This window comes from Sus scrofa, chromosome 13 (assembly GCF_000003025.6).
Source record: "Sus scrofa isolate TJ Tabasco breed Duroc chromosome 13, Sscrofa11.1, whole genome shotgun sequence".
In the NCBI taxonomy this organism is placed as follows: Eukaryota; Metazoa; Chordata; class Mammalia; order Artiodactyla; family Suidae; genus Sus; species Sus scrofa.
In genome coordinates, this window is record NC_010455.5 from 61,448,095 (window position 1) to 61,461,900 (window position 13,806).

Here is a 13,806-nt window from a genome sequence, read left to right on the forward strand (position 1 = left end):
AAGTTTTATCACTCAAACGAAATAATTTGCCTAAAGACTAGGCACTGAGTCTTATCTCCTTAGGCATAGAATGTGCTCAGTACATCCTTTTTTTTTTTCTGTTCCTACAGCATGTGTAAGTTCCCAGACGAGGGATCAAACCAAAGCCACAGTAATGACAACACTGGATCCTCAACCCACTAAGCCACCAGGGAACTCCAGTAAACGTTCTTTAAAAGAGATTTGGATTATTTTCTCAGTAATGCTTACTTTTTTAAATTTTTAATTACGGTTGATTTACAGTGTTCTGTCAATTTCTGCTATACAGCAAAGTGACCCAGTTATACATTTATATACATTCTTTTTTTCACATTATCCTCCATCATGTTCCATCAAATGCTTATTTTTCCTCTTTTAGATTATGAAAAATAGAGAGCTATACATCCACTGAGCAAGTTTAAAATTAATTTTTACTTCATTTACTTATATTTATACATATTGTTAGTTATGGGCAAAAAACATTCAGTGTAGAGTTAATAAGATTTTTTTCTCAAATTATCCTATTAAGTTTCTAATGAGGAGACTGGACTTATATGTTTGATGGGTCCACTTAAATTTCACGATCAATATTCTGAAGAAGAAAGATTCCAATACAAATTTAGAAAGTAACTTGGATTTCTACTTTAATTTCCATTTCATATGTGAGATCTAGCTAAGACCAAGTTCTACTCTATGTCTGGTAGTAATGAGACTCCTTCCTCTTTTTCCTAGCACACTGTGTCATTCTTCCTTGATTGCCAAATAGATGTTTTATTTTTATAAATAGCCCTGTCTACATTAAATACAACACATGTTTTAAAATAACTTCATAAACCTGTAAAACATTTATGTTGACATTTTCCCCAGGAAGTGGAAAAGGGCTGACCCAAGTCTAGGCCATTGATGGTGATGATCTTGCAAAATAATCAAGAAAAAAATAAAGTATTCCAAGTTCCTGTTCTATTGATTTCATTTACGGAATGCCAGCTGGTTTCAGCATTTCCCTGTTTATATGAATACTAATTGCAAGCTTTTCAAACAGATCTTATTTGATCAAGAAAAGTCAGGAATAGGACATGAGAAAGGGGTCCAGTGGACCAGTGAGCCTATGTGCCCCTGGCTTAAAATGAACCCACAAGACTCTGGTGTGTGCAGAATGTCTTATTCTATGGGATCTCTTATTCTCAGGTATATAATGTTCCAGATTAAATTGTGCCAGAAATAATCTGTGTGCACCCCCAGAGAGAAAATCATCAGACAGAGCTCTGCTCCTCCCCATTTTCTGTTCTCACACATGACTTTGCATGTGATTATCTAAAGCCTGGAGGTATGATATTTTTCACTAAGATCTTGCAATTACAAGTATTATATAACCAACCCGCTGTTGTTTCCAATTTAAAAATATTTTTAAAAAGTGACAAAACCAGCCTGCAATAAATGTGACTTAAGGATAAGTGTTTAAGTAACCTCATGGAAGGATTCTTAGGTATATCTAAAACACTTCCTTCCAACTCTTTGCCCAACTGATCCGTCTTTAAATACTTTAAAATATATGATGTACATAATAAGCAAAAAAATTTCTGGTCTGAGTATACGGAGGTTCCCTGAGATTGAGGGAATTTCACTTGAAATAGATGGGTTTTTTTTTTTCCACAAGATTTCAGTTTTTGCATAATTAGCTCTGATGCAAATAATATTTTCTCATAATAGCAAACACATTTTTCATTTCATATAACTTTCTGAAGATGCTGCTCAAGAAAGCGACTAATGCATACTTTGTTAAGAGGAAAAACCGTATTTAAAAGTAAACACTGCAGTTACCTAAAAGGAGCCTAAACACAGAAACAGCACAAACAGTTTTAAGAGTTGAAATGTGTAAAAATATGCATGCTTTTTAAAAGTTCAGAAATTGATCCAAATAAATATGAGATTAAAATTACATCACAAAACAGTGTGGAAATGTGGACAATTGAATTGATATGAGATAACTGGGTAGCATTTTAGGGGGAAAAGTCACATCTTGCACCAGGACAAATCCCAAATGGATAAAAAATTTGAAGAAAAACAATGAAAAATACTCAAGCCCTAGAAGAAAAACAAGACGCACACTAATAATGTTGGAATAGAAGTTCCCATCGTGGCTCAGTGGTTAACGAACCCCACTAGTATCCACGAGGACATGGGTTTGATCCCTGGCCTTGCTCAGTGGGTTCAGGATCCGGTGTTGCTGTGGCTGTGGTGTAGGTCGGCAGCTGTAACTCCGATTTGACCCCTAGCCGGGGAATCTCCATATGCCGTGTGCAGCCCTAAAAAAATAAAAAAATCTTGGAATATAGTTGCCCTTTTCAACTATGAGTAAAATCCAAAGTCATAAAGAAAATATTGATAAATTCATTTACACAAAAATATAACTTTTGTGGTGAAAGCCACTCCAAGCAAGTTAAAAACAAATGAGAAGATGAGACAAAAATATTCACAACCCATATTACTAATGAATTTCTTCCCTTCCTAATATAAAAGAGTTATTCAAATTGAGAGGGGGAAAGGACTAACAGTAGAAAATCTAAAAGAGATAAACAATGGAAAAAAACCTACCATTTTTCTCTAATCATTCATCAAAAAAAAAAAATCTGAAAGACTGATTACATCAAATGTCAAGCATTCTCCTATATTGCTTCTGGAAGGGTAAATAAGTACAATCTTTAAATGAGTGCAAATGTTGGCAATAGCTACTAAAATGATAAATGACTACCTTTGACCAGCAATTCTACATTTCTGGGTATACTTGTGAAGTAACCACACACAAGGTTGTTCACTGCATAACTGTTTATTAAAAACAACCTAAATATCAAATAAACTGTGGTACATCCATGTAATACTATACAGCTGTTTTTTGTTTTTGTTTTTGTTTTTAGTGAAAGGATTTGTACACTGATACAAAACGATCGCCAAGAAATAAGTGAGAAAAAAGTGAAGGCTCAAGAGTGTACACAAAACTTTACCTTTTGTGTAAAAAGAGACAAGCCCATATTGAGATTTGCTGGTATATTCTAAAAAACCCGTGTATACACATGCAAGTAATAATAACTTCCAGAGTGTGGCTCTCTCTGTGTGTGTGGTCTAGGATGGTTGTGAACCAGGCGGATGGGGAACTGGATGGGAAAAGAGATATTTTAATTTCTGTATTCCTTGATTTTTTTCAATAGTGTGCATATTACCTATTCAGATATTAAATGTAAATTAATGTTTATCCAATCTAAGCTTAGTAGATGATTACATTTACTTCTGCTTATGTATTTCTTCAATGACACATTTTCTAAAACTGCATGTTGTGCTAGAAATTTAAAATGAATTGGGTTTGTTTGAAAATTATTATTGAAAAAAAATTGCAAAAATCATATTTGACTTTTCTTTAGTCACTGTAGGCTTTCTTCATATAATTCTGTCCTTATGTCTCAGCTTCAAATATAATTATTCCATTTTGCTTAGAAATTTACGAGCACATTCACTAATCAAGGAGCCCAACCTTGTCACTGAAGAATTTTAATCAATTTGAAGTTGTATAAGCATATAAGCATGTTAAAAGGGTTTTTTTTATGTTAAACTTTATATTTTTTATCACATGCATGAAGTTTAACTGAAGAAGTTAATTGGCCATCTGCATTTGTTATCCATTTTTCCTCCTTAAGTGGAATATAATATCTTACTTTTACCCTGAGATTAAAAATTGTTCCTTCAAGTGGTAAGAAATTGTCTTCAGCATATGCAAGGATCTTTTCCTGCCCATATAAGATGATCACTAAACTACACCCTATTTCTCTTAGAGGTCTTTTGATTCTTTACCATTAAATACAATAATAATTCTTTTTTTTTTTAACTTGACACAATCAAGAATTTATCCCAGTTCATTCCAAACACAATTTAAACTTCAAGAACTACCTTTAGGAGTTCCCTGGTAGCCTAGCAGTTAAGGACTCAGCGTTGTCACTGCTGTGGCTCAGGTTACTGCTATGGCTCTTGTTCGATCCCTGGCCCAGGAACTTACACATACCATGGGCATGACGGGAAAAAAAAAAAAAAAAAAGAAAAAAAAGAATTCCCCTTAAAAAAAAAATCTGTTTCTTCCACCCCACTGCAGTTCTCTGCCTTCATCCTGCCCTGGAGGTATCTTTTGAAACACTTCCCATAATTATTAAGTAATTAATTGCAAATTTTGTTGCTTCATGTTTTGTCTCCATGAAAGAATATAGTGATGTGAACTTAAATCTCTCCCATTCTTCATAGAGTATTCCCCAGGCCCCAAGAGAATGTAACAAGGGGCTCTGTACCTAGTAGATTCTTAGTATGTATTTGTTGAGTAAGAGGATAAATGAATTGCCTTTGTTTCTTCCCAACATCTTTTCATCTGTTAGAAATCTAAGCTCCTAGATGCTAGCTTGGTGGGAAATAATGATAAAAATCTTAAAATACATTTTGCACCAATAATCTTGATAACTAGCACTTCATACACTTCACTAAGAATATCAACTAAGGTCAAGAGATGTTACCTATCTTCAAGGTGGATTCTAGATGGAATGCAATTTACCTCCAGGAGGTAGTTTTTGTTTTTGTTGTTTTTGTTTTCAGAAAGACCAGCAAAATGGAGTCAGCTTTGGATATTAAAAATATTTACAGGATGTACAAATGGAAAGTGTATCTTCTGTTCAAAATGGTTTAATTTTCCTTGGGTGGTTATAATGACAATTTCCTTAACCTGATAAGATAACAGATTTTTAAAAAATGTAATCATGTATTTATTTTATGGTTTGCACAAGATGTACCTTTAGTACATCCAGATTTTCATAACCCATCAAACAGTTTTTCAGTATGTGTTATGGCAGGATATTCTAGAACTGCCAAGAAAAGTAAATTCACAGAGCTGCCTGCAACTCACTAACTATAACAAATTAGCATAAGCATCCCCATTTTAGAAGGAATGGCTTTTACAAGTTACACAGAAAAATAATGTGATTTTGCATTTGTATCATTAAAAATTACCCATACAGTACATGGTTTTATCAGGAATATTAAACACGGCCCAGACTGTTCAACATATCTGGTTAGTCTATTTGAGGTAGAACTCCTTAATGAAACAGAACTGGGTATGATCTTCAGAAAAACTTGGAAAACTAGCTTAAAAGTACCTATTTTTACGGATTTTTTTTCTACTTTAAAAAAAATGCATATCGAATAAAACCTTTCAACACTTGTCAGCTCTCCTGCGAACATACCATATAAATGGACTGGCACCGACTGCCAGGAAAAACTAAAGGCCAAATTACTTTCTTCCACCCATGCTGTGAAGTTCAGACAGAAATCTGTCCTAGAGTCGTACCATACAGATAGCATACAATGAGCCATTTAGAAAGAACTGAAGGATGGATAAAATTCTTCAGATTTCTCTGCACAATAGCAAAGATCTTATTTTCTTAGTCACCCTCATAATTTAAAATGCCTCTGGCTGGTTATTCACAGCACAAAACAGAGGTGCATATTTTCAAACATCTAGTTTGCTTAAGCTCTATTAATTCTAGCAAAAGGAATTAATAACTGCAAAAGGCAAAAGGAACTCTGGCTGCAGGCTTACCTTATTGAAAATCTTTCTATGGAGCAATCGGTCTCCAGGGCAGTACTAAAGAGGTATCATTAGTACCTGCAATAAATGAAAAACTCAGCTCAGAGCCTCAGCAAAGATTTTCTGACCTGGGCAATGTTGCTTCTTAAGTCATGTGGGTCAGCTGTGAAAAGACTTCAAAGTTCTGCTTCCTGTGATCTCCTAAGTTTTGGCTTGAGTGGATAAGAAAAAACCAAGGATCTTTTTTGTAGTGATAAAGTGTTCTGTGTTTGTCCACTATAGGCCCAATTCTAGCGTGGTCCATGCCTAGTGAAGTCTATGACTTTACCCTACAAACAGAGGGCAGGAAGACTGTACATGACTTCAGCCTGTGATGCAGTGTCCATTAAATAACTGTACTCTGCTAAACTCCAGAGCCTGACCTGAAAATACTGGTCTCTCTGTTGACTGAGATGTACACCTGATTTTCATCTGGCAAATTGTACATGTGTGACATCACCAGTATCAGAAAGAGTATTCCATACAAAATTACCCTCCAAGTCCCTGGAGTACTTTGGAAGGAAGCCAGTACCATCTCCTTGATGTCACCTACAAGAATCACGTTGCATTTCACCAATGAATTATCAGCCAAAGACTTAAAACAAATAGTTGTCTTTGCCTTATGCCAGCTCTTCCTCTTTTCTGACAGTTTCGTTTCTTTTCTTTCTTTTTCTTTTTCTTTCTTTCTTTCTTTCTTTCTTTCTTTCTTTCTTTCTTTCTTTCTTTCTTTCTTTCTTTCTTTCCTTCCTTCCTTCCTTCCTTCCTTCCTTCCTTCCTTCCTTCCTTCCTTCCTTCCTTCTTTCTTTCTTTCTTTCTTTCTTTCTTTCTTTCTTTCTTTCTTTCTTTCTTTCTTTTTCTTTCTTTCTTTCTTGGCTTCACCTGCAGCATATGGAAGTTCCCAGGATAGGGGTCCAATCAGAGCTGCAGGGGCAGGTCTGTGCCACAGCCAAAGCAACTCGAGATCTGAGCTGCATCTGTGACCTATGCCACAGCTTGTGGCAATGCTGGATCCGTAAACCACTGAGCAATGCCAGGGATTTCACCTGCATCCTCATGGATACTAGTTGGATTCTTAACCCGCTGAGCTACAACAAGAACTCCTTTTCTGGCAGTTTCTGATAGTTATGGTCACTTAGCTTAGATCCGAGTGAATACCCGAGGGCTTAAACATCCAAAATTGTAAACCCACTGGTGTGGCACTGCTTGCATAGAAAAGCAGAAGTCCATGTGTGAAATATGAAAAAGAATTAGGAGAATGTGGGTTGTGTGTTTCTTGGTGTTGCCTAGCAATATGGTTAGGGCAACAGAAATCACAGAAAGGGTGAAATTCACACCCACAAAGAAATCATATTATTCATAAACACACACACTCACTCACACATATACACACATCTGGCATCTCGAATAATGTTACAAACTATAATTCTAGAATTATAGTCAAGGTAAAACAGTCTTCAGAGCACTGTAAAATAAACATGGTAGGTAATCCATTATGGATGTTTCAAAGTCTTTTGTGAATATAACTATCACTAAAGAAAAAATATTATGGCTTTAAGTGGAGTTCACAACTAGCCCCAGAGAAAGGAGCTCTGCCAATATAAGTAAAACCCACATTCTAGAGTAAATATGTTAATAGGTAAAATTACCAGAAGTATTCAATATATAGAGATAACTTTAACCTCTTTGCTCATCTTTATTTAGAAATATTGAGGTTTGCCATTAATTTTCATAAGAGCCAAGTGTAGTGGTACAAAGCATGATTATCAATGGAGACACTTGATTTCAAATCCTGACTCTGTCTTTTGCCATCTTATTTAATTTCCCTGAATCTGACTTCCCTCATCTGTGAGTTGAAAATAATAGCAATATTTAACTTATAGGGCTGTTGTGAGGATTAAAATAAGGGAGTCCATGTAAAGGCCACCTGATTGCTTTTCAATAAATATAGAAGCCACCAGTTAAGCCAAGCAAAGGAGTGAGTAGGGTTTCTGCCTATTAAGAATGCTGGTCTGGTGTCAGGAAGAGGGTATTATGACCTCTAGTTCCTGCCTGAAAGGAGAGGTGAGCAGTCACCCTGCTCTTTCCTCTTGATCCTGCCAAAGTCAAAAAGTCAACCTACTCAGTTCTAAGAATGAGACCCAAGACTCAAATGTGGCCACTTACTAAAGAAAACTCCACCCTAAGGCTACACAGCCCAGCCAGCTCCCAGGTCGAGGCTCCCCTCCCAGAACAGCTTGCTCCTCCATCCTGCATCCTCCCAGGTTACCAATCTGGAGGTCTCCCAAAGGGACTTTCCTCTTTCTTCTTTCCAGCTGACCTTGGAAGTGTTCTCAGTCTGGGGCAGAGCGGTGGTTTGCTGGATAGCTACTGCTTACACAGGCTATGCCGAGGGGAACTCATGGGTGGGGGAAGCAGGGAAGCATCATGTCTCACATCTGCTTGACTTTCGAGCTCTAGTTCCCAGCAGTGTCTGTCTCTTAAGATTTAGGTGACACAGCATCAGAATAGCTGAGCTGCCAGCCTACCCCTGGGAGAAGTAGGTAATTAGCAGAGCTTCCTGAGTAGCACTGAGCCAAACAACATGTGTACCCTACCAGGCAAAAGATGAACAGAGAGTGCTTTGTGAGAGTGTGACTATTTATTAATTTTATATGTGAATCAAGAAACAATTTTTAAAAGATATTTTAATCTGTTCCTAATATCCTTTTACTTGTAGGAATTTGGGATTTTTTTAATCCTTTTGAACTATTTCAAATGGAATTAAATTATAAGAGTTACTTATTGTGGTTGAGAAAATTACATTTATTAAGAGAAGAATAATTTTTTTCTTTGGCTTTTAAAAGTCCTTGAAACAACAGTTAGAAAATATAATGATAAATCAACTATACTTTAATAATAAAAAAAGAAAATATAATGGAAGAAAGGACCTCACTTGTATTAGCAACAAAATGATTAAATTCCTAGGGATAAATGTAAGAAGTGAAGAGCTATTTATATGAAGACTTTTAAAGGTACAGCGATTCAAAAAGAAGACTTGAACAAATGGAAGGACATCCATAATTTTAGATAAAAAGGCTTTATAAAAATGTCATTCCCCCAAATTACCTCAGTTTTTAAAATAAAGGCTTTTTAAAAATTATACAAGTTGATTATAGTATTAATATGGAAAAATAAACAAGCAAATGTATGCAGGAAAACCTGAAAAAGGAAAGCAAGGGTTGCCTGCCTGTGTTAATAGTAAAACACAAAGCTATGATAATTAAAAAGGCAGGGCACCTGAACAGACAGGCAGCTCAAAAGAACAGAAATGGACCCAGATACAAAAAGACATTTAGTATGAGATAAAATAGCATCTCTTATCTGTGAAGAGAGATGGCTTATCCAATAAATGGCATTTGAACAACTGAGTAATCCTCTGGGGTGGGGAATTAAAGTTGAATCCAAACCTCACAACTTTCACCATGATAAATTCCAGGTGGGGTAATATTTCTAGAAATACAGAAAGAAAATGAAAATCCTGAACATGCCAGAATAAGTTGTTTGAAAATTTTTTTTACATAATCTTGCAGTATGGTAGGCTCTTTGAAATATAGAATTAAAGCAAGAATCCATAAAAAACTGATTTATACATATATTCAAATATTTCTGTATGGCAAAACAACAGCAAACACGGGCAGCGTTGAAAGACAAACCACAAACTTCAACAAGAGCAATTCTTACAACAGGTAAAGGATTCTTACAAATTAATAAGAAAAAGATCAATGTTTCCATTAAAAAACACAGTTTTCAGAAAAAGAAATAAATGGAAAAAAGTTCCAGGTCACTCATAATCAGATATCACTTTTATCTATCAAATTGAGAAAGATGGAATAATAGTCACTCTTGGCAAGAACATGGTCAAACAAGTACTCCAATTTTAGTACTGAAACTTTAAATTCGTACACCACCATTATGGGCAATGTGGCAATGTATATCAAAATTATAAATGGACATATATTTTTATGCAGCAATTTCCCCACTCGCAGGGATTTTCCTGCGTATGTGTTCAAGCATGTGTTATATAATCTGGATATTAAATTATTTAACACATAATTTAGCACAAAATCCACTGCAAAGTAAAAAGTAAATGAGGAATCACACTCATCAGTTATTCCAAGAAAAGAGACAAGTAGGAAAGAGATTTTTCACTGTACTTCCCTTTATCTTTGGTAATGCGAACCTTGTGAATATATTACTAAATCCAGAAATAAATAAATAAAAGTTAAAAGCTTTTGCCATTGTGATGGTTTTTATGTAAACAGTTCAGTATTTTATTTGGTATTTTGACGGTCCTGCTATAGCAAATAGCTAAAGATCGTTCAGGACTTTCATGCTATCATTGTTTTTATGGAGTTGGGTCTTATTTTATTTATTTATTTATTTGTTTGTTTTTTGTTTTTTGTCTTTTCAGGGCCACACCTGCGGCATATGGAGGTTCCCAGGCTAGGGGCAGAGTCGGAGCTGTATTTGCTGGCCTCTGACAGAGCCACAGCACTACAGATCACAGCAAGGCCAGCTCCTTAACCCACTGAGCGAGGCCAGGGATCAAACCTGCATCCTCATGGATGCCACACAGATTCATTTCTGCTGAGCCATGTCGGGAACTCCTGGAGTTGGGTTTTAAATATGAACCCTCCAAGCAAGGAGAATGCCAGAGTGCTCATTTCTTCCCAACGGCTGATTTTTCTATTGTGATATTATCCGATTTATTTTTTTAGGTTAGAGCTGGCAGTAGGCAGAATTCTGAGACAGCCCCACATTTATATGAGTTTTTAGCTCACAGCCAGGCTCTTTTGTTCACGTGTTGTCTGTGGATACTTTTGCTCTGCAGCAGAGTTGAGTAGTCTCAACAAGAAGCCACACGGCCCCCCAAAACCTACAATCGTTACTGTATTTCCCTTTAGAGGAAAAGTTTGCCAACCCCTGTTGAAACCATTTTGAATTATCTCCTCATATTTGCAGCCTAAAAGCATTCACACAATTTTGGTCTCTTTCGTTCTGATGAAAAGTGAAATAACACTAAACCAAAACTGATAATAATGACTATGCAGGTTTTCAAGTCAATTTTGACTGAGGAATAGCATACTACATGAAAGTTTACAAATCATTATTGTACAGCTCAATGAGCTTTTACAAAGCAAAGATAACTTGTGTAACCCTCACCAAACCACAAGAACTCCCTTGTCCCACCTTTAGTCACTTCGTATCCCTCCCCAAAGACACTCACCTTTCAGATTTCTGTCAGAAGACATCTCCATAGCTTAATTTTGACTGCTTATAAACTTCATATAAATGGATTTATAGTATGTTTATATTGTGTCTGACTTCTTTTGCTCTGTGTTTTGATTATGAAATTCCTCTGTTTTTGTAGCAGAAGTTCATGCATTCTCATTGCTATGTATTGTTCCATTGTGTGTCACGATTTATTTATCCATTCTACAGTCAGTGGACATTTGAGTTGTTTCCAATTTTTGACTATTACAAAGAGTGCTGTTGTGAATAATGTATTTTTTGTGTGTGTGTATATATATATGTATATATGTACATGCTATATATGTTACATATGTAAGTTATATATGTATATGTTATGTGTGTATATAAGTCATATACATATGTGTATGTATGACATACACACTGATGGAGTGGAAGTGTGAGTTATTCATAAATTTTTTTTACTATGAATCTGCAGTACAATTCAATGTCAGAAAGTACAGAGTTTCGCTGAACAGAAATTGGTCTTGTTCCCATTTTACTTTAACATTAAGATTAATTTAGCAGAGTGTCAGGCTCAAAAGACTACATGCAACCAGACACCCATAGCATTACTTTAAAGAATTTTCAAGCTGCCTGCCTGGAGACTAATTGTTCGAGCAGCTGAATTCAAATCATTGCTTCCTTTGGAACACTGGGAAGGATCAGATCACTCTGGCAAGTTGCTAAGTCACAGAAGTGCATTTTCTGGGACGTATTCCTTACTTTAGGAAAAAGTGATGAAAAGTTATAGATGGATGGGGTGGCAGGGAGCCGCAGTAGACAGAGAGCTCAAAAAAAAAAAAAAAAAAAAAAAAAAAAGAAGAAGAAGAAAAGAAAAAAAAAAAAAAGGCAAAATTGCTGCAGTCAAGTTCCAGTGATTTTCCTACTTAGCAGCCCTGTTATTTAAAAAAAAAAAAAAAAAAGCCATAGAAAATCAAGATTTTATTGAAGGGGACGTTCCTCCCATTCCATCCACCTTCAACTGGTACTTCTGCCTTGTTCCCTTAATCACTAAGGCAAAAATTATCCAAGGGTTTGAAAACAGTTCATCTATTTGTTTCTTTTTAGCAGCTCCCAAGGATTTCATGGAGAGCAAACTGTCTTATACATACCAGGAAAATGAAGAGAACCAAGAAAAGTCTATATGGACAATAAGGAGAGGCATATACATTTGACTAAAGTTCTTTTTCCACTCATCACGTGTTACCAAACCAGTAGAGAAGATTCAATCTGATAATTATCAAGATGAGTCACCAGTAGCCACAGAGTGCTAGGGTCAAACTCAGGGCTTTTGTGGTTTTGAGCTGCTGTCCTCCCAACAAGATAGCACATTCCTCACTGATCTATTTTGGCCTGTGTCTCTTGTTTGGCCAAGTCTAAGATAAAGATTTCTTTAAGGAAGAAAGGAAGCCAGATGTGGGGGAGAGAGGAAGGAGGGAGGTGAAAGGAAGGGGAAGAGGAGGAGGAAAAGGGGGAGAGGATTTAAAAAAAGGTAAGCATTCTCTGCAGGACCCTAGAAATATTGCACCATGAACTTTCCAGAGCAGAGCAGATCATGTTTTCTACCCCCTAGGGGTCTGCTCCAGGTTTGGTGTGGGCCTACCTCAGGGTGGGTCCTTCAGCTTTCTTTAGAAACTTTGGTATTTTCGACTTGATCTTGTCTCCCTCAGCCTCCAAGGGCCAGTGACAGAGCGAGCTCTAAGGCAGCACCTCTGACCCTAGACCCAACTACAATCTCTTGCTAGGACTATGACAGTCTAAAGAGAAAAGAAAGTGGAGAAAGGGATATACCTTCATAAGCTAACAATATACGGAAGAATTGGACAGAATATCCCAGGCTTTGGAGGTACAGACACTGAGACATTATACAGCTGTCTTGAACAGGGCTGTGCTGTCTGATTTCCAGGATTCCCTCCCACCTGAAACCAAAACCCAAACCAAAATTTCTGCCCTAATTTTAATTTAGAGAATACCATCATGGAACTCTACTGGTAGCTTATGGGCACACTTAGAAAGCTGTAGGCTCTGTATCATCCAGCAGTAATTGGTTTTGCTTTGCAAAGCTCTCAACTCTTAGAAGCTGGAAACAGTGTCCTATTTTCATTTTTTAAATCTTCTTCCCCCCGTTTCCCTGCCCCAAACTCTTGAAAGAGCACTTTTCCCAACTCAGGTTCCAGAAGCACTTATCTTGAAAGCTTCTGGCAGAACTTTATTGCTCCGTGTCACACTCCTGTGAGGTGGCAAAGGTCTGTTATCCCCATTTTATTGCCAGGAAGCCGAGATGGCAGCCAAGGGCTTTGCTGAAGGTCAGCATTGGGGCAGGGGTGCCTCAAGGCAGGACTCCGAGTTCCTGGAGGCCTCGCTAGACTCCGAGGCCTTGCCTCTGTTTGAACTGCCTTAAAAATAGGACTTTCAAGAATTCCGATGACTAGACTGAAACTCTGCAGCGCTTTATTTACTAATGGAGCCGTGGTAACTGCATACATTAATGTTATTCATTGACTTACAGCCAAAAGCCATTCATTTACTAGAGGCTCCACCTAAAAGGGACTATTTCCCTCATCACTGATTATAATCCCACACTTCCCTGTCACAACAGGAGAAAACAAGTAGTGACATCAAACACCAAAGGCAAAGCATGGATTGTCCTTTTGGCCTCAAGGAGAACAAACTCCTCACCAGGCCTTGGTTTCCAGTCTGGCAGGTCTCTCTCCAGCCACCTGGGTGCTTCTGAAAGTGACTCCCCTGCATCTTATTCTCTCTGACCCTCCCCTTCACCCCACCTACCTCTCTCCTTCAAAATCTCTTATCTTCAAGGTTCATCTTAATCACCTCCCAGAAGA

The 13,806-nt window shown here is 37.0% G+C and overlaps 1 long non-coding RNA gene across 1 annotated transcript in view; it reads right to left on the minus strand.

The window, feature by feature from the left end:
• LOC106505661 overlaps window positions 1–13,806 on the minus strand; it is a 160,437-nt gene that overhangs the window by 79,693 nt on the left and 66,938 nt on the right. Inside the window, exon 6 of the long non-coding RNA XR_002337646.1 lies at window positions 5,645–5,710. This is a non-coding gene — a long non-coding RNA (uncharacterized LOC106505661). The remainder of the gene's footprint in view (window positions 1–5,644; window positions 5,711–13,806) is intronic.